General features: G+C 44.6%; 1 protein-coding gene across 1 annotated transcript in view; it reads left to right on the top strand.

The window, feature by feature from the left end:
* Window positions 1-1363: 1363 nt before the first annotated feature.
* The window catches only part of LOC308584069 (L-threonine 3-dehydrogenase, mitochondrial-like), a 201235-nt gene continuing 181627 nt past the window's right edge, over window positions 1364-20971 (top strand). The window contains exon 1 of the mRNA XM_081188753.1: window positions 1364-1376. The gene's annotated coding sequence lies outside the window, so the exon portion shown is untranslated. The remainder of the gene's footprint in view (window positions 1377-20971) is intronic.

Genomic DNA, 20971 nt, shown 5'->3' with positions numbered 1-20971 from the left:
TGCCCTGCAAGCAGGAACATCGGGTTTTTCCCACGCCATCCTCCCCCTTGAGTTATTTCAGAGGATAAGGAAAGCCGGTCTACATCATAGCACGGTTCCTTTCCGTTCTGTTCCTCCATGTCAGCTTTCCTAAGAACATCACAAGAGCCCCATGGGGCCGGATCCGGTCCAAGGCCCCCCCTAGTCCAGCAGCCTGTGCTGACTTTATTCATCTGGGTACCTTTTGCAAAAGCACAGATGCAAAGAATGCGCTAGATCACTTTCTCCTCTATTTCCTCCTCCTCCTCCTCCCAGCTCTGGAACATCCCCAGTGCTAAATTATATAATCTGTTTTGCATGCAGAAGGTCCCAAATTTAATCTCCAGTGGTATCTCCAGGTAGGGCTAGAAGGGACTCCTTGCCTGAAACCCTAGAGAACTGCTACCAGTCAGTGTAGACATTATTGGGCTAGATGGACTGAGTATAAAACAGCTACCTATTTTCCAGGTTCCTATTATTTAAAAACAAAACAAAAAAACCTTAGTCATTTTAGGGAAAATCAGAACTTTGTTAGTCTTCTTTACATTCTACACTCCCCCCTTTTGTTTTTCCCCCTTTTGATTCCTTATTTATTTTTATTTACATCTGTGGTGGGCACTGTAATCTTCAGGGCCTCCAAAGGTCTTACTCTGACCCAGAGCAGCCCACTTTTTTGTAAACTTAACTTTAGCACATATCCCAGTGGTTTGGAGTAGTGAATAAGTGTCTCTGGTTCTTCCTGTTCCAAAAACACCCACTTTAAGGCATTCACATCTTTTAAAATTATTCCACTCCTCTAAAACAAAATTGGCTTTCTGCTCCCACCGCTAACTGCACCTCTCATGACAGCAACCAGACCAACCCACTGGTTGTTGACTTGGAAGCCCCACATTCTTACACACACACACCCCAAAAACCCCCTCTGTAGAACCATATAAGTTTCTACAGCTCTCATTTTTTGCTCTCCATCTATCCATCATAGATCAGACAGGGTTTGGGCCTGATCCGTTAATGCTCTTGCTATGTTCTTATATTGCTCAGCCCATAGAGCATGAGACTCAGACCAGTTCAAGATCAGAGAGCTGGACTCAATGTCTTCACAGTATCTCTTAGCTCAAGAGGCTTCTGAATCCACTGAGCGCCTTGCTAGCCTTTGACGGGCATTTCTTTCCCTTGATCGCTGTCCGTGGTCCTGAAGTTTTGCTTGCCTTAGTGCCTGGCATGCGTTGCCTGCTAGTTTGCTGGCTGCTGTCTATTCCTGTGGCGTCGTCAGCGCAGAACGATAGCTGTTAACTTTTCCCTTTTCTTGCGAGGAATCCTATTCGGAATAAGGGACTTTCCCTTAAAAAAAGGGAAAGGTTTACAGCTATGGACAGAACTTTGGGGGAGCCCAGGGCCCTTCTCAGCAGGAGGACCTCCAAGCGCAGCCGAGAAGGCTTACATTTAGAAATAAGTGAAATAATACACATTGCTGTTCAAAGAGGGGGCCCCGTTACACATAAGGAAGTATGCAAAGTAATATGCACTGCTGTTCAGCCCCATGTCGAAATTAATGGACCTAAGTCAGCCTGGATAGCTCAGTTGGTTAGAGCGTGGTGCTGATAATGCCAAGGTTGAAAGTTTGATGTGGACAGCTTCACATTCCTGCATCGCAGGCGGTTGGACTAGATCAGGCATGGCCAAACTTGGCCCTCCAGCTGTTTTGGGATTACAGTTCCCATCATCCCTGACCACTGGTCCTGTTAGCTAGGGATGATGGGAGTTGTAGTCCCAGAACAGCTGGAGGGCTAAGTTTGCCCGTGCCTGGACTAGATGATCCCGCAGGGTCCCTTCCAACTCTACAATTCCATGATTCTAAGTCGTACCCTTTCATGTCAATGGGTCTACTCTGAGTGTGACCAACACAGGATACAACCCTAAGGAAGGAATTCAGCATCACACTCTTTTCTACTTGCAAAATGGACCAATTCTCCCTCCTCTCTCCCTCCACTTACTGTCTGGGGGTTCTCTTGAACATCCAGGGTGAATTTGGAGGAGGTGGGAGGGGGGGTGGAACAGGGAGGTGGACAGCCCCCTGCGCTAGCAGGCACCTCTGTGCTAGCTTCTGCTTGTTGAATCTGGGTGAGCATATTTAGTATTTCCCCCCTTTGTACTGCATGTATTCCTCAATGTGCACCACACTGGTATTCTTTTATGATTAAGCCTTATTATTTATTGCATATATGACCCACCTTTTCCTCCAAGGATCTCCAGGTGGTGTCCGTGGTTCTCTCCCTCCTCATTTAATCTCCACAACAGCCCAGTGAGGTAGGGCCTCGGCCCAGTATACCTGAAGGAGCGTCTCTACTCCCATTGCCCGGATGCTGAGGTCCAGCGCCAAGGGCCTTCTGGCGGTTCCCTCATTGTGAGAAGCAAAGCTACAGGGAACCAGGCAGAGGGCCTTCTCAGTAGTGGCGCCTGCCCTGTGGAACGCCCTCCCATCAGATGTCAAAGAGATAAACAACTACCTGACATTCAGAAGACGACTGAAGGCAGCCCTGTTCAGGGAAGTTTTTAATGTGTAACATTTTAGTGTATTTCTGGTCTTTGTTGGAAGCCGCCCAGAGTAGGGCTGGGGAAACCCAGCCAGATGGGCGGGGTACAAATAATATTTTATTATTATTATTATAGGTTAGGCTAAGGGGCAGTGGGTTGACATGGGTGAGGGACGTGGGTGGCACTGTGGGTTAATCTGCAGAGCCTCAGACTTGCCGATCAGAAGGTCACGGTTCAAATCCCCACGATGGGGTGAGCTCCTGTTGCTCGGTCCCTGCTCCTGCCAACCTAGCAGTTTGAAAGCACGTCAAAGTGCAAGTAGATAAATAGGTACCGCTCCGGCCGGAAGGTAAACAGCATTTCCGTGTGCTGCGCTGGTTTGCCAGAAGCGGCTTAGTCATGCTGGCCACATGACCTGGAAGCTGTATGCTGGCTCCCTCGGCCAATAAAGTGAGATGAGCACCACAACCCCAGAGTCGGTCATGACTGGACCTAATGGTCAGGGGTCCCTTTACCTTTTAAGGGGCAGTGACTGGCCCAAGGTCATCCAGTAAGTTTGATGGCCAGGTGGTGTATATGATGCACCAGGTGGTGTACATGTGTATGAATTAATAAAAATAAAATAAGAAACCTACCCTCCTGCCTCATTGTGGGTGGAAAAAAAAACAGAGAGCATGTTTTCAGCTGCCCACTAATCTAACAGATCAGTTTCTCCTCTCCCAGCAAAATCTCTCACTAGATGTCTTTTCACATTTAAGCTCTGACTCAGATTCAATGCTAGTGAATGAGGGGGGGGGGGCAAAAGACATTTGAAGTCAAGGCTAGTGAGGGAACAATGCCAAACACAGAGGCTGTGCTTGAGAGCTGTAGTATCCAAACTGAAAAGAACAGTGGCCTTTTACAAATGGTTTGTGGGGAGTTCAAAAGTTGTGTGAAGTTCCGACGCAGCCGACTGCTCTTGAAATACTCAACTTCCCATAGCTCCAGCTGTCATCCTGGAGGATGGAAGTCAGAACCAAGGCAAATAATTTGGGTATTGGCTGGGCAGGCTCTTTCTGATGAGTTCGCCGTGTGCAGCCGGGTCAGAGGTGTCTATATCCAGAAAATCTTCTGAAATAGGTTCAGCTGGAGTGGAAGCTGCCTGATTTTTTTAGCTAGCAGAAACAGGCTTGTCACCAAGAACAATCTCCCCTCCCAAGTTAGGAAAGGCAAGGACATATGAATCGGTTTGGTGCACTGGTTAGAGTGTCCAACTTGTACCTGGGAGTAAAGGTAAAGGGACCGCTGACCATTAGGTCCAGTTGTGGCTGACTCTGGGGTTGCGGCGCTCATCTCACTTTATTGGCCGAGGGAGCCGGCGTACAGCTTCTGGATCATGTGCCCAGCATAACTAAGCCGCGAACCAGAGCAGCGCACGGAAACGCCGTTTACCTTCCCGCCGGAGTGGTACCTATTTATCTACTTGCACTTTGATGTGCTTTTGAACTGCTAGGTGGGCAGGAGCAGGGACCGAGCAATGGGAGCTCACCCCGTCGTGGGGATTCAAACTGCCAACCTTCTGATCGGCAAGTCCTGGGCTCTGTGGTTTAATCCACAGTGCCACCCGCGTACCTGGGAGACCAGGGTTCAAATCCCCCACACAACCATGAAGCTCACCAGGTGACTTTGGGACCAGCCACAGTTCCTCAGCTTAGCCTACCTCACAGGGTTGTTGTGAGGATAAAAATGGGGATGAGGAGAATCACAAACATCATCTTGTGCAGAGGAGAGGTGGGATTTGACCTATAAAACCCTATAAAAGGCTATCTGAAAGACTGCATCTCCCATACAGAACTGTCTCGACTCTGAGATCTTCAGGGGAGGCCCTACTCTCAGTCCCGCCACCCTCACAGGCACACTTGGTAGAGACATGGGAGAGGGCCTTCTTGGTGGCAGCTCCTAGACTTTGGAACTCCCTGTTGGGAAACTGTGTACGTGCAGCTACTCACACAGAGTCAATTAAGGTTTGGCAGACAGCCAGAAGGCAATCTGAAGGAGTAAGTCTGCCTGGTGATAACAGTGACATGGAGACCACTCCCTGATTGGTCAAGCTCTCTCAAGGGAGTAATAATTAATGGCCCACTAACTGGAATGTGTTAGTTCTGAGCTCAGTGGTTCAGTAGTTCAGGGTAGGAGTTGTGAGTCATGTTAGAGAGAGCTAGCATAAGATCTGTGTTCTGTTCCTGTAAATAGTCTGTATCGCCCATACAGAACTGTCTCGACTCTGAGATCTTCAGGGGAGGCCCTACTCTCAGTCTGCCACCCTCACAGGCACACTTGGTAGAGACATGGGAGAGGGCCTTCTTGGTGGCAGCTCCTAGACTTTGGAACTCCCTTCCTAGAGAAGCTAGCCTGGCTCCTTCCTTGCTGTCTTTCCACAGGCAGCTGAAGACAGTTTTATCCCAACAGGCCTTTGGGAACTGAATGGTGTGGTTTTTTTTTGGGGGGGGGGGGTTAGGAAATGGCTTTTAATAGGGCTGTGCTGTTTTTATTACCTGCCTTTTTTGTCTTGTCTTAATTCTATTAGTGTTTAGTTACTTTGTAATGATGCTCTTATATATGTTTTTAGTTTTTTGTATTTTATCCATGTTCTTTCAGTTTGTTTAAGCCACCTTGAGTACTGGTCTGGGGAAAGGGGCAGGATATAAATGAATATATTAATAGTAACGCGGGTGGCGCTGTGGGTAAAACCTCAGTGCCTAGGGCTTGCCGATCGCATGGTCGGTGGTTCGAATCCCCGCAGTGGGGTGAGCTCCCATCTTTCGGTCCCAGCTCCTGCCCACCTAGCAGTTCGAAAGCACCCCTAAGTGCAAGTAGATAAATAGGGACCGCTTTATAGCGGGAAGGTAAACAGCGTTTCCGTGTGCTGCGCTGGTGCTGGCTCGCCAGAGCAGCTTCATCACGCTGGCCACATGACCCGGAAGTGTCTCCGGACAGCGCTGGCCCCCGGCCTCTTAAGTGAGATGGGCACACAACCCTGGAGTCGGACACGACTGGCCCGTACGGGCAGGGGTACCTTTACCTTTACCTTTAACGGCAACTATAAAATGAACAACTGATAAGAGATTTATAAAATGTGGGCAGAAAGAAGATCTCACTCCCTGTTCCCTCTTTCCCCCCTCTTTCATTGATCCCCCCCCCCGAACTTTGGTTCACCCAATGGGATTGATTCGCAGGAGATTCAGGACAGATAGAATAATACTATATTAATCTACAACATTTTCTGCAACAAGATGTTTGGTGATGGCCAGTAGCTTAAATGGTTTAGAAAAGGGATTAGGCAAAGATGTAGGGGGAGAAATTATCAGTGGATACTTGCCATGATTTTTATGTGGTAGACCCACATTCTAAAATGGTTTTTTTTTAATCTGCCCAACGTATTTCTGATATTATGCTGTTTTATGCCTGGGTTGTACATATGTGTGCGTGATATTTTTGCTCTGAGTGATGCAAAAGCCCGGGAAGAGTTTGTTTGCTTGCTTAAATAAAGCTATTATTAGTATTATATATGTACTACTTTTTTGTCTTTTATTTTTGTACCTTTTCTTCCTTCTTTCTTTGTTAAATTTGCAAATAAAAAATTAATAAAAACAGCAGCAGAGGAAAAAGAGCCGCACTCCAAACTGGTTCTTTACAATTCTCTCCCACCATACATACAAACCCATGTGGTCGCTGTCCGTGGTCCTAAATGGGCGATCCCGTACTCTGTCCATGGTGCTGAATCAATAGTGCTGAAAACACATTGCTGAATGTAGGGTGATGCCTTGGTGAAATGAATGTATTGCGGCTCATACGTATTTCCCCCTTGAAATTATCAATGCACCTCTACATGAAGCTGAAATTTGGTATACATGTAGCTCATGGCTACCACAAAATAAAAGTTTGAAAAACAGAAAGCAGCTCCTGATGCGTCAGCCCTGAGGGAGTATGGCCTTGGTCTACCCTGACCAAGAGGTGATATCTCCTCTTTCCTCCACTTCCCTAGAGATGTTGGGGTTTGAGACTTCTACATGCCAAGAACGTGTTCTGCCACTGGGCTTTTGCCCTTCCCCTTCCATAGGGATAAGTTTTATATGTGCTCATCTGGGCTCCTCAAGGGCAGAATATAAATGTAGCTAAAAATTCTTCTTCTTGTTGTTGTTGTTGTTTAGTCGTTTAGTCGTGTCCGACTCTTCGTGACCCCATGGACCAGAGCATGCCAGGCCCTCCTGTCTTCCACTGCCTCCCGCAGTTTGGTCAGACTCATGTTTGTAGCTTCGAGAACACTGTCCCACCATCTCGTCCTCTGTTGTCCCCTTCTTGTGCCCTCCATCTTTCCCAACATCAGGGTCTTTTCCAGGGAGTCATCTCTTCTCCTGAGGTGGCCAAAGTCTTGGAGCCTCAGCTTCAGGATGTGTCCTTCCAGTGAGCACTCAGGGCTGATTTCCTTCAGAATGGATAGGTTTGATCTTCTTGCAGTCCATGGGACTCTCAAGAGTCTCCTCCAGCACCAGCAGAAATTCTTAGAAGTGGCCAATCTTAGAAGTGGCTTCCACTCCTGGTTGCTCATTATACAAGTCAAACAGAAACGTTTTGCCAGCCTGCCAAAGATCACTCTGGGATAATATCACAATAAAGGAAAGAAATCTGATCACATTATTTCAATCTCTTTGCATTTGTCGCTGTAGTGGTAAAGTGTCCTTCACGCCAACATTGCAGGAGGCTTTGTTGTTTCATGTACAATGCAAAAGAGAAGAAAATTTGCGCTTCTGCACTGTAGGAAGAAGTGAAGGCTGGTCCATTGAGGCAAATGGGGCAATGCCCCATCAACCTCGATTTGCACATAGCCAGCCCTCACCTGCCTGCCTTCTTGTTTCCATCTAGTCAAGGTGGGGCAGTTTCTTCCTCCATTGCCTCAATGTAAGATAAAGGTAAAGGGACCTCCTGACCATTAGGTCCAGTCGTGGCCGACTCTGGGGTTGCGGTGCTCATCTCACTTTATTTTTTTTTTTTTATAAAGATTTTTTATTGCGTTTCTTTTCATAGGTTAACAAATTTGTTTACATAGCAACATACAAGAAACATTTTTTTATATATGTATATGAAGAAAAATAAACAAAGAAAAAATATTAAGAAACTTTCCTTAACGTCCTTCAACAGTTCACTTTTGGACCTCCTCACATCCTCTCAGCATTGCATTCATTGTTCTAGCCAGTTCAGCAATTTGTTATCTTGTTTCCCATCTTATTATACCTTTAAATATATTATGTTACCAATTTCAAAAGTTTGTAATTTAATTTTATGACTCTTAATAAACATAATATTTTGTTTCAAATATGTCTCGTTTTTTTCCATCAATGCTTACTTTATCATTTGCTTAAAATAAATTGCAGAAGCATAATGTTTCTTAATCGTGCGCTATCTTAACATTCAAACAACTTATAATGTTTTTGCAAATAGTCCTTAAATTTTTTCCAGTCCTCCTCCATTGTTTCTTCGCTCAGATCTCGGATTCTGCCAGTCATTTCTGCCAACTCCATGTAGTCCATCAACTGCGTCTGCCAGTCCTCCAGTGTGGGTAAATCTGGTGTTTTCCAGAACTTAGCGATGAGAATCCTAGCTGCTGTGGTAGCGTACATAAACAAGGTTCTGTCCTTCTTTGGCACCTTCCGGTCCACCATGCCCAGGAGAAAGGCCTCTGGTTTCTTAGAAAAGGTATATCTAAATACCTTTTTCAGCTCATTATGTATCATTTCCCAAAAGGCCTTTACTTTCGGGCAGGTCCACCAGAGGTGAAAGAATGTCCCTTCTGCCTCCTTGCATTTCCAACACTTATTATCAGAAAGATGATATATTTTAGCCAACTTGACTGGGGTCATGTACCACCGGTAAACCATTTTCATAATGTTCTCTTTCAAGGCACTACATGCCGTGAATTTCATACCGGTGTTCCATAACCTTTCCCAGTCCTCAGACATAATGTTGTGTCCTACATCCTGTGCCCATTTAATCATAGCAGATTTAACTGTCTCATCCTGTGTGTTCCATTTAAGCAGCAAGTCATACATCCTCGAAAGTACCTTAGTCCTTGGTTCTAGTAATTCCGTCTCCAGTTTCGATTTCTCCAACTGGAAACCCACTTTTTTATCCATTTTGAATACCTCTTGAATTTGAGCATAATGTAACCAATCTCGCACCTTACCTTTTAGTTTGTCCTGGCTTTGGAGCTTCCAATTATCTCCAACTCTTTCAATCAATTCCCAATATTTTGGCCAATAGGCCTCCATATTGGGCCTTTTTTTAGAAATCTTAGCTTCCACAGGTGATAACCACCTCGGGGTCTTACTTTCTAATAAATCCTTATACTTCATCCAGACGGCAAAAATTGATTTTCTGACAATATGGTTTTTAAACAGTTTGTGAATCTTCGCCTTGTCATACCACAAATATGCATGCCAACCATACACATTGTCAAACCCTTCCAGATCTAGGACATCGGTGTTTTCCAACAGAAACCAATCCTTCAACCAGCAGAAGGCTGCAGCTTCATAGTACAACCTTAAATCCGGCAGGGCAAACCCCCCTCTATCTTTTGAGTCGGTTAGTATTTTAAATTTTATTCGGGGCTTTTTGCCCTGCCAGACAAACTTAGAGATATCCTTCTGCCATTTTCCAAAGCATTCCATTCTGTCCACGACCTGAAGGGTTTGAAATAAGAATAACATTTTTGGCAAAACACACATCTTTATAGCTGCGATTCGGCCTGACAAGGTAAGTTTCAATCTTGACCATATATCCAAGTCTTTTTTGATTTCCAACCAACATTTTTCATAGTTATCTTTGAAAAGATTTAAATTTTTAGTGGACAAGGATACTCCCAGGTATTTCACTTTTTTAACCACACTTAACTCTGTCTCTTTCTGATACCCCTCTATCTCTGTAGGTGTCAGATTTTTAACCAAAACCTTAGTTTTTTGTTTGTTTAACTTAAATCCCGCCACCCGACCAAACTCCAGGATAAGTTCCAAAACTCTTTTTGTGCTAGATTCTGGCTCCTGTAATGTCAAGACTAAGTCATCTGCGAAAGCTTTCAGTTTATATTGTTTCGCTCCGACCACTATACCTTGCACCAACTGGTCCTCCCTAATCATATTCAGCAATACCTCCAGTACAGAAATAAATAGCAGAGGGGATAGAGGGCACCCCTGTCGTGTCCCTTTTTCAATTCGAAGTTCCTCCGATACCACATTGTTCACTATCAATTTAGCTTTTTGTTCTGCATAAATTGCTTCTAATCCATTTTCAAACCCCCGTCCCACTCCCATCCCTTTCAAGTTCTTCTTCATAAACATCCAAGAAATGTTGTCAAATGCTTTCTCCGCATCAATAAAGATTAAGGCAGCCCTTGTGTTTCTAATTCTCAACAGCTCCAATATATCAATAATGTTCCTGGTATTGTCCGACATATGTCTACCAGGGAGAAAGCCTGCTTGGTCCTTGTGAATTACTTCATTTAATACATTTTTAAGTCTACTTGCTAAAATGTCTGCAAAAATTTTGTAATCCACATTCAGGAGTGAGATGGGACGGTAGTTCTTAAGCTGAGTCTTTTCCCTTTCTGACTTAGGAATCAATGTGATAAATGCTTCTTTCCACGTTTCCGGTGCCTTCCTCCCCTCCATGATCTGGTTACAAACCTCCAACAACGGTTGTATCAAGAAATCCTTCAAGGTTTTATAATATTTGGAGGTGAGCCCGTCCGGGCCTGGAGATTTGCCCAGCTGCATGTTTTGGATGGCACCTTCAATTTCCTGTTGAGTTATTTTGCTGTTAAGAATTGATCTTTTATCTTGACTTATTTTAGATAGTCCATTTGTTTCCAGAAATTGGTCCATTTCCGATTCTTTCTGAGGCCCCTGTGCGTAGAGCTCTTTGAAATATCTGTGGAAACACTTTCTTATTTCTTCTGGTTTCTGAACTATTTTTCCTTGAATCTCCAAATTTGTAACCGTGTTTAACTTTTGTCTTTTTTTCAATTGCCAAGCCAGCAACTTTCCACATTTATTTGCTGATTCAAACGATCTCTGCTTCATTTGTTTGATTTTCCACTCAATCTCTTGATTGATCAGTTTCGAATATTGTGCTTGATGAAATTTGATCTCTCTTAGCACCTCTTTTGACTTTGGTTTAATTCTCAGCTTTTTCTCTCCTTCACTTATTTTCTCTAAAATTTTTTCTTTTTTTCCATTCCAATATTTTCTTTTTATCGAATTCTGTTGAATCAGAAACCCTCTCATTACAGCTTTACTTGCGTCCCAGATTGTTCTTTTCTCCACCGTAGTGTTCAAATTTATTTCAAAGTAGTCCTTTAGTGTTTTTTGGGCCTTCTTCACAATCTCTTGATCTCTTAACAAGGTGTCATTCATTCTCCATCTGAAGGATCCAGTTGGAAAAAGTCTCAGTTCCATTTTTAAGGCATTATGGTCGGAGCAGGTTTTTGGGCAGATTTCCACTTTTCTCGTTTTCGGAGCCAGCCCTCTAGATATCCAAATTTGGTCGATTCGTGTCCATGACAAGTGGGCCTCAGAATAGAAGGTTCCTTCTTTACCCAAGGGGTTCCTTGTCCTCCAGATGTCAATCAAGTCCATATTGTCTGTCATTTCAAAAAAGGTTTTAGGGAGTCTGCCGTCTGTTGTTAAGTTTTGATTTTGGGATTTATCCATATTTGTAGACACCACCCCATTCATATCTCCCATCACAATGATATTAGCATAGTCCAAATAGTCCAACATTGTCTCATGCAGCTTCTTGTAGAATTCTGATTTTCCATCATTTGGCGCATAAACTCCTAGTATCAAAATCTTTTCCCCTTGTGTTTGGATTTCAATTGCGAGAATTCTTCCATGATCATCTTTAAATAAAAATTTTGGCGACAGGTTCTCCTTTGCATAAATTACAACACCTCTTTTTTTAACTTTGTCTGATGAGATAAATTCTTGGCCAAGTCTTTTGTTGATTAATACTTTCCTGTGGAGCCTAGTCACATGTGTTTCTTGGAGACATATTACATCCAATTGTTCTTTTTTTAGGATATGAAATATCCTTCTCCTTTTTTCCGGAGAATTCCCGCCATTTATGTTCCAACTAAGTAGCTGCAGAGACATCCTGTTCTATTTAAAATGTTCTTAAGATGGGGTGTCTTCCTTTTTCTCAGATCCCGAGGGTGTAGGCGTTGGCCCACTTCCGGGCAGTATTGGTGCTGGTAAACCTGGAAGCCAATCCGCTCCTTTTTGGAGATCTTCTCCGTGGTCGTGAAGAAACTTTTGGTTATCTTCAGGTGTTCTTATTTTAACCTTCCTTTCTTTGTAGGTGAAGGATAATCCCTGTGGAAACTCCCACCTATAGGGAATTGCGTTGTGTCTCAGCAATTTTGCTAATTCTGTATAGGTGGCTCTAAGGTCCAGCAGTTGCCTCGGGATATCTCTGTAAATTTCCACCCTTTTGTCTTGTAGTTCAATTGCTTTTTTGAAATGAAGGCCTAGGATCTTGTTTCTCTCTTCCTTTGTTCTTAAAATTATCAAACAGTCTCTGGATCTGTCTTTCCTTACCAGTCTTCCCAGTCTATATGCCGAGACTATCCTGAAATCTGTATCTTCCTTTAAGCCCCAGAACTTCGAGAATTCCTGTGTTAAGTATCCAATCAAGTCTCCTTGCTCGAGTTCCGGGATGCCTCTCAATTTGATGTTGCTCTCGCGGTTTTTCAGTTCCACCATTGACAGATAGACTTGTTGTTCACCCACCTGTTTGTGCAGGGGCCTAACTTCTCCTTTTATTTCTTCAACCTCTTTTTGTAAAACTCCCACTTTCTGGATTGCTTCTCCAGCTAATTCCCGATTTTCCGCTGTTGCTCCTTGCAATTTCTCTATGGCTTGCGTGTGCTGGGAAACTTGGTCAGTCAATTTTTGAATTGAGGAAGTTGCTTTATCTATCTTCACAGACTGGTCGTCCACCTTCTGGTTTAGACTTGATAATTGCTCCAATATTTGTTTTAATAGTGTATCTGACCCACCTGCTGCCATATCTTCCTCAGTGGACTTCTCAGTTGTTTCCCCTTGTTCTCTATGGGTCACCAGTACAGCTGGAACCGACGAACGGCGTCCTTGGGTCAACGTTGTTTGTACGAATTGTCTTCTTTCCTTTTCTTTTTCCTTAGCCTCTTTAGTTTCCTTTGCTTTAGATGCTCTTGTTCTCCCTGCACCACTCATTACACATCTGTCAATGTTCAAGGTCAAATTGTCTATTGTTCCATGGGAAAGGCAAATTCAGAAGTAAACAACCAGTGAGATGGAATTCAAAACAAAAGTCAGTTCCCAGGATTTTATAATCCGAAAGCCCTGTAGGGGGAGTACCACCAGGTTTCAAAGACAAAGAAGGAAGTAATCCGCCATTAAAGTTCCAAATTGTTTCAAAACAGTAGATTCATTAGTCCAAAAGTCCCTTCATAAACTCAAAGTTTCCCAAAGCACCTTTTATAGATCAACAAAGTTTCATGAAAGGTGCTTGTAACAGTATCCCATTCAGTCTTTTCTGCTCAAATATAACAGTTACGTTTCAGCAAAGTTTTGCAACTGTTTCCGCAGTTTGACACAGTCCCTCTCTCTGGCAGCCCGACAATCTGGCTCTTTAAAAAAAAACAGCCCAAAGGAGAAAAAAGATAGGAGGAAAGTCACCATTTACTACTTCTTTCAGTCAATGTCCATTTCCACCTTCAGCTCAGTAAAATAAGCAGATCTTATAGCACGAAAAAGTTTAAGCTTCCCACAGTCCCGATTCAAACGCTTCCGTTTTTAAAAGCTTTGCTTTGATCTTGTCAGCAATGTCGGAAGACGGACTTCCCTTTTCTCGTCTCCCGCTTTCAGCCAAATTTACCGAATTTCTTCTGCCAAATTTTAAACCCCTTTACTCACGGGTATGTTGCTTGCAGTTTAGCGTTGATTTTAGGAAGAAGGATCAGCGCTCATCTGTAACAGCCGCGCGGCTTCGCTTCCGCGGAAAGAGCGATGAACTCACAGCACCGCTACCCCTCCTTCACTCCGGGTCTCCTTACGGGGTCCCTTCTGTGTTTTCGGAGCAGCTTCTGGTGCCCGCCGAGTCCCACGGCCACGGGCTCCCTCTACCCGTGGTTTATCTTGATGGGTCGTCGCTATGCCGCAGCGAACGACCCTTTTCCGCGGAGCCCCTCTTCAGAGCTCGAAGAGGACCGCCATTACAGTTTCGCGCCGCCCCCGGAAGTCCGCGGCGCTCATCTCACTTTATTGGCCGAGGGAGCTGGCTTCCAGCTTCCGGGTCATGTGGGCAGCATGGCGAACCAGAGCAGCGCACGGAAACGCAGTTTACCTTCCCGCCAGAGCGGTACCTATTTATCTACTTGCACTTTGACGTGCTTTCAGACTGCTAGGTTGGCAGGAGCTGGGACCGAGCAATGGGAGCTCACCCCGTCGCGGGGATTCGAACCGCCGACCTTCTGATCGGCAAGCCTTAGGCTCTGTGGTTTAACCCACAGTGCCACCCGTGTCCCTTTGCCTCAATGTAGTGCCTTGTAAAACTCAGCAGGGAGGAGGATGGAGACAAACCTGAAATTTGTTGGCTTTGCCTGTCATTGGCTCTACCTACCACTGGCCTCTCTGCTTTCCACTCCACCAGTCCCAATGGGCAGCAGCCACCGCAAGTAGCAAGCATCTCAGATGTACCAAAAGTTGGATGAGACTGCTAAATTCAACTGACAAGCAAAGAGCTCCATGAGCAGAACAGCACTCAAAAATGAGCTGAGCCTGGGAAAAAGAAAATTGTCCAGGGAAAGCTTCACGCTGTGGGTCTGATGCTTTTTAAAAAAATGTTACCAAAGAAATTGGGAACACATTTACAGTTTTATGCCTTCCAACATTCAATGGGTGTCCATGAGTTTGAGCGCTAGGAGAGAGGGAGAAAGAGAAAAGTCTCCAGTTTTATTTTATTTATAAAAATATTTATATGCTGCTTTGTCATAAAAAAAATCAAAGTAGCCATAAAACATAAAGGCTGTACAAGAAATACCATAAAAAGCTAAAAGGTTTTAAAATACAGACATCAGTTTTGACCATTAAATATGCAGATATTCAATTATGAGCATTCTTTTGCTACCATATTTAGCATGGAGGTATTTTGATTTTAAGGGAGAAATATATTGAGGTTACATCAGAACAGAGGCATCAGTGTCTTGGGCCATGTGTGTATCAAATTTCATATCCCCAGGTGCTGTGAAAGGGTCTTAAACATATTTGAAATCCCTTGTCTGAAGGCATTGTGCCACGGTTAAGGGTTTTTTTGGCTACATGCATACCAAATACCAGGTTTCTAGCTCATGAGGAATGTGCCATAACAACTTCTGAAACCCTCATCAGAAAGTGAGTAGTGAGTCAGTCACTCAGGCACTTTAATTTATTTCCTGTATTGATGTTCACAATGAAATAAATCATAGGCAGAGAACCTCTGGCCCTCCAGATGTGGTTGTTGGACCAAGGCTCCCATCAATCCCCACCATTTGATACATTTGCTGGGGTTCCTGGGAATCCAAAGCATCCAGATGGGCACAGGTTCCCCATCCCTGAAATAAATACAAGTGTAGTTTATTAACATACTGCAGGAGGATTTTTCTTTTTAATGGGGGATATCAGGGCTATCTATCACCTGGTTATCTCCCGCTTGGATTACTGCAATGCCCTCTACGTGGGGCTACCTTTGAAGGTGATCTGGAAACTACAACTAATCCAGAATGTGGCAGCTAGACTGGTGACTGGGAGCGGCCGCTGAGACCACATAACACCGGTCTTGAAAGACCTACATTGGCTCCCAGTACGTTTTCCGAGCACAATTCAAAGTGTTGGTGCTGACCTTGAAAGCCCTAAACGGCTTTGGTCCAATATACCTGAAGGAGCATCTCCATCACCATCATTCTGCCTGGACACTGAGGTCCAGTGCTGAGGGCCTTCTGGCAGTTCCCTCACTGCAAGAAGCAAAGTTACAGGGAACCAGGCAGAGGGCCTTCTCGGTAGTGGCAACCGCCATGTGGAACGCCCTCCCAGCAGATGCCAAGGCAATAAACAACTATTTTAGTTTTAAAAGACAACTGAAGGTGGCCATGTTTAGGGAAGTTTTTAATGTCTGACGCTGTATTGTTTTTGATATTTGGTTGGAAGCCACCCAGAGTGGCTGGGGAGACCAAGTTAGATGGGTGGGGTATTAATAATAATAATAATAATAATAATAATAATAATAATAATAATAATAATAAACATTAGGGAATAGAACTCTGAGCATTGGGGAAGGATAAAACTTCCAAACAACTGGATCCCTTTGTAGCCTCAAATTCACCAACAGAACAGGAGTTTCTGAACACTGGTGGTTTCCTTCCCGCTGCCCATGCATATGACCCCAAATTATGAGCTCAGCCTACGGTTCCCATGCAGCTGTTTTGCACAAATCACTGGGGATTCCTCTTTGTGGCAAGAAGGCAACCACACGTTCAGCTCTGAGAAGGCTTCAAACCATTGATCTGGGAAGCCTGAGAGCTCCTAGCTCGACTTCTCACAAGCATAGGGGGAAGATCCTTTGGGACATCCCTTCAAGGGTGACTAAGCAATGGAAGCTGCTGTCCATGACTGCTCACATGGGGCCTGCCGGAGCAAGGAGAGGATGGCGCTAGTTCTACTATGAAATAGTTATTGTGTTTCAACAGTTTGCTAGGGAGTGGAGCTATTGTTCCCTGGTCACACCTGAACTGGCCAGACCCCAAGCGAGCAATGGCAGTGGGTTAGCTAAAGCATATTAAAATGTGCCAGGAATCTTGAGCATGTATAACTCCCAGTCCTGTTTACGCCACCCCAGCGATGGGGAACCCTTTTTCAGCTAGAGGGCTGCATTCCTTCCGTGGTGGGCGGGCATGCTAGTGGTGGGTGGGGCCAGAGGTAAAATTGGGTGGAGCAACATCACCTTGCCGACAAAGGTCCATATAGTTAAAGCTATGGTTTGCCCAATCGTGATGTATGGAAGTGAGAGCTGGACCATAAAGAAGGCTGATTGCCGAAGAATTGGTGCTTTTGAATTCTGGTGCTGGAGGAGACTCCTGAGAGTCCCATGGACTGCAAGAAGATCAAACCTATCCATTCTGAAGGAAATCAGCTCTGAGTGCTCACTGGAAGGACAGATCCTGAAGCTGAGGCTCCAATACTTTGGCCACCTCATGAGAAGAGAAGACTCCCTGGAAAAGACCCTGATGTTGGGAAAGATGGAGGGCACAAGGAGAAGGGGATGACAGAGGATGAGATGGTGGGACAGTGTTCTTGAAGCTACCAGCATGAGTTTGACCAAACTGCGGGAGGCAGTGGAAGACAAGAGTGCCTGGTGTGCTCTGGTCCATGGGGTCACGAAGCGTCAGACACGACTAAATGACTAAACAATGACAACAACAAATGTAAAGTAGTCTAGTTCCTACAATCACCCCTCTCGAACCTCCATCTAGACAAGTGAAGGGTGTGATCGGAGTGCAAGGAGACATTCCAGCCAAGCAGAAGGGTGTGCAGCAGGGCTGATGAGGGGTGTGGCCTGGACAGGAAGGGGTGTGGCCTAGGGAAAGTTCTGAAGGCCAGACAGAGAGGGTTGGAGGCTGCATTCTGCTCCTGCTCTGAAGTTCCTGACCGCTAATTCCTAGACTAACTAAATATTCCAGACTTCACACCTCAAACTCATGCTGACTTCTGATTTGTGCTTATCTGTCAGGGGCTGGCTGGATGAGGGGGAGTGGTGGATGCTTCTTGACCAACAGCCCCCCAGGGAAAGCACAGAGGGAGAGTATTGGGATCCTAGGTCCTGGTGGTGGGAAACGGGCCAACTCCCAGAACAAGGAATCTATTACATGTTGCAGAGCAGAGAACCAGGCAGAAACAGAAAGGGTCCCTTGGGGTTCACCGTAGAGGGGCCTGACGCAGAGGGATAGGGAAGGGAGGGGGAGTTACAAGCCAGTCCAGGCAACTGCTTAATCCAGACCAGGGGTCAGCAAACTTTTTCAGCAGGGGGCCGGTCCACTGTCCCTCAGACCTTGTGGGGGGCCGGACTATATTTTGGGGTGGAAATGAACGAATTCCTATGCCCCACAAATATCCCAGAGATGCATTTTAAATAAAAGGACACATTCTACTCATGTAAAAACACGCTGATTCCTGGACCGTCCGCGAGCCAGATTTAGAAGGCGATTGGGCTGGATCTGGCCCCCAGGCCTTAGTTTGCCTACCCATGATCTAGACAGCAGCAACCCTTAGAAGTTTCTGTGTGTTCTTTGTTCTATTTCCTGAATAAAGAAACTAAGTTAGCTGGTGTTTCACTGTCTTTCTCTGATCTGCGAATGACCTGCTCTCCTTGTTGGCTCCCTGACATTATCCACACAAGGTACTTGAGAAGAAATCAGGCGAGGGTTTCAGGCTCACTAGAAGCAGGTGGAGAAGTTTCTCAAATCGGGAACAGGGGAAGCTGTGGTTCCTCAGATGTTGTGGGCCTCCCAACTTCCATCATCCATGATCGTTGGCTAGGCTGGCGAGAGCTGTGAACATCTGGAGGACACAAGAGTGGGGCAGCCAGCTTAGGATCATGTTAGCTCAAGGGCTGCCTCTTCTCTTGAAGACCAACTGGAGAGATTCTTGCCTCATCCTCATCCAGCATCCAAGCTCTGTTCAGATGGGATGACCACTACTCCATAGCAATTGTTGTCATACAATTCCATTCACCATATAGATGGGGTATGTACTTCTGGTTTTATTTCATACTGAATTGACATTATAGTTCATGCGTACAGTTTATTATAATTTGAGTTATTGTAAGTTACCATGCATATGCAGGTCATTGTTTCATTAATTCATTTGCAGTTTATGTATCCTTCTGCTGTGCTGAAGAAGAATTCCACGAAACAGTGGGTATATCCCGAATCACTGTTCACTATGTCTGTTTGTGGACTACTTCGGCAGCATTGGACATCATAAAACAAAGCTTTACGGCTTGTTTTCACCACATAAAAATCTGATCCATTGCTTCTTTCAGAGACTTGCATAGTCTACAAAGACTTTCAGAGACTTATAAGACTTTCATTTGGTTCTATGTTTTCAAGAGAATCCATCAAGAGTGCATATTTTGTGACTTTCAGAGATTTGTAAGATTTCTGTTTATTTGGTTTTGCAGAGAGTGCATTTCATATATTCCATACTATTCAATGTTCTGTATAGATTATATAAAGAGTTTATATTGACATCGTATTGTTGTACTTGGTCATCGTGTTGCCTTGGATATTACAGATGGGATGTGGGACAGGACAATCTTTTTTGTCTTCACTTGTGGAACTCCTTGCCTCAGGAGACCCACAGTGGAAATATCTTCTTTATTCTGATAGCCATTTGGCTGGCAAAATGGCTAAGATTGGAAAACAGAGAAACTGACAGAGCTGAAATGGGCAGACCGTTTGGTCGCAAGTCACAGCCGAAAAGTTCTCCAATGCCTCAAAAAAAGGGATCGTCTCAGCACCCATCTGCCTGAGGCCCTTTTAACTGAATGTGCTGCACTCAGTGGTCAGGAGCAGAATCACATCTGGAATCTGAGCAGAGGAACAGGGAAGGAGCAGTCTGAATTTGTTCAGAGAGATTAAAAGGCATTGCAAAAGGAGAGCGAGAAAGACCTTTGACCTCCTTGGAAGAAGAAGAAGAAGAGGAAGAGGAGCAGGAGGAGGAGGAGTTTGGATATGATATCCCGCTTTATCACTACCCGAAGGCGTCTCAAAGTAGCTAACATTCTCCTTTCCCTTCCTCCCCCACCACAAACACTCTGTGAGGTGAGTGAGGCTGAGAGACTTCAGAGAAGTATGACTAGCCCAAAGTCACCCAGCAGCTGCATGTGAAGGAGCAGGGAAGCGAACCCGGTTCACCAGATTACAAGACTACTGCTCTTAACCACTACACCACACTGGCTCTCATGGAAGCACCTGACTGTTCTAGGAAGCAATGATGAAGGCTCACTACTCACTTTCAGTTACAGGTAGGTAGCCGTGTTGGTCTGCCATAGTCAAAATAAAAAAATTCCTTCCAGTAGCACCTTAAAGACCAACTAAGTTAGTTCTTGGTATGAGCTTTCGTGTGCATGCACACTTCTTCAGATACACTGAAACAGAAGTTGCCAGATCCTTCTATATAGTGAGAAGGTGGGGAGGGGTATTACTCAGAAGGGTGGTGGGAATGGAAGATGGCAGTCGTTAAGAGTCGTCAACAGGCTCATCTTAGCTATCTGCAAATCTCCCATTCCCACCACCCTTCTGAGTAATACCCCTCCCCACCTTCTCACTATATAGAAGGATCTGGCAACTTCTGTTTCAGTGTATCTGAAGAAGTGTGCATGCACACGAAAGCTCATACCAAGAACTAACTTAGTTGGTCTTTAAGGTGCTACAGGAAGGAATTTTTTTATTTATACTCACTTTCAGTAATACAGAATCTTATATTGTTTGGGTCTTCTTCTTTTTTCAGAGGTCCAGTAGATGTGGAACATGATCATTTATTATAAATAAATTGAATAAGCGGGCTTTTGTTGTTTCTGGCTGATAAAATCTTCACGAGTAAGGAACATCCAAAATGGGATAATGGACCAGCTTTCCATTGGGATCAGTTCAGATGAGATTTATTCACCAAATTAAGAAAAATATCACCCACACTGAAAGACTTTTGAGCAACTTGCCATGTGGATGGTAGGCTCTATCAGAGTCACTCTCCACGTGGGATTATCCATAGACACCTCCCCAACTCAGTTAAAACTATTAAGGCAATAATAGAAACTCTCAGAAAACTAAGTTATGCGGAATGCAAATTGCAATACAGTGCAAAAATTAAAGGAAGCAATAAAATGCAATTGAAAATGATACAGCATCTAGCACAGGGCACTGCAATTGCTACCATAAGCTGGAAAAAAATATTTGGTCCACCAATACCATGGGTAGGCAAGCTAAGGCCCAGGGGCCGGATGCGGCCCAATTGCCTTCTCAACCCAGCCCCCAGACAGTACGGGAATCAGCTTGTTTTTACATGAGTAGAATGTGTGCTTTTATTTAAAATGCATCTCTGGGTTATTTGTGGGGTGTTAATGGAGTTAACAGGGGCATACGAATTCATTCATTATTATTTTTTTCAAAATATAGTCCAGCCCCCAACAAGGTCCGAGAGACAGTGGACTGGCCCCCTGCTGAAAAAGTTTGCTAAACCTTGACCAAGACCTTTGGTGATTTCATAAGTCCCTAAGAAAAGCCTACCAGATCAGATCAGTGACCCATCTAGTTTTC

Source organism: Podarcis bocagei, assembly GCF_964188305.1.
Source record: "Podarcis bocagei genome assembly, chromosome: 3".
Classification (NCBI taxonomy): domain Eukaryota; kingdom Metazoa; phylum Chordata; class Lepidosauria; order Squamata; family Lacertidae; genus Podarcis; species Podarcis bocagei.
This window is presented reverse-complemented; position numbering and strand designations above follow the sequence as displayed.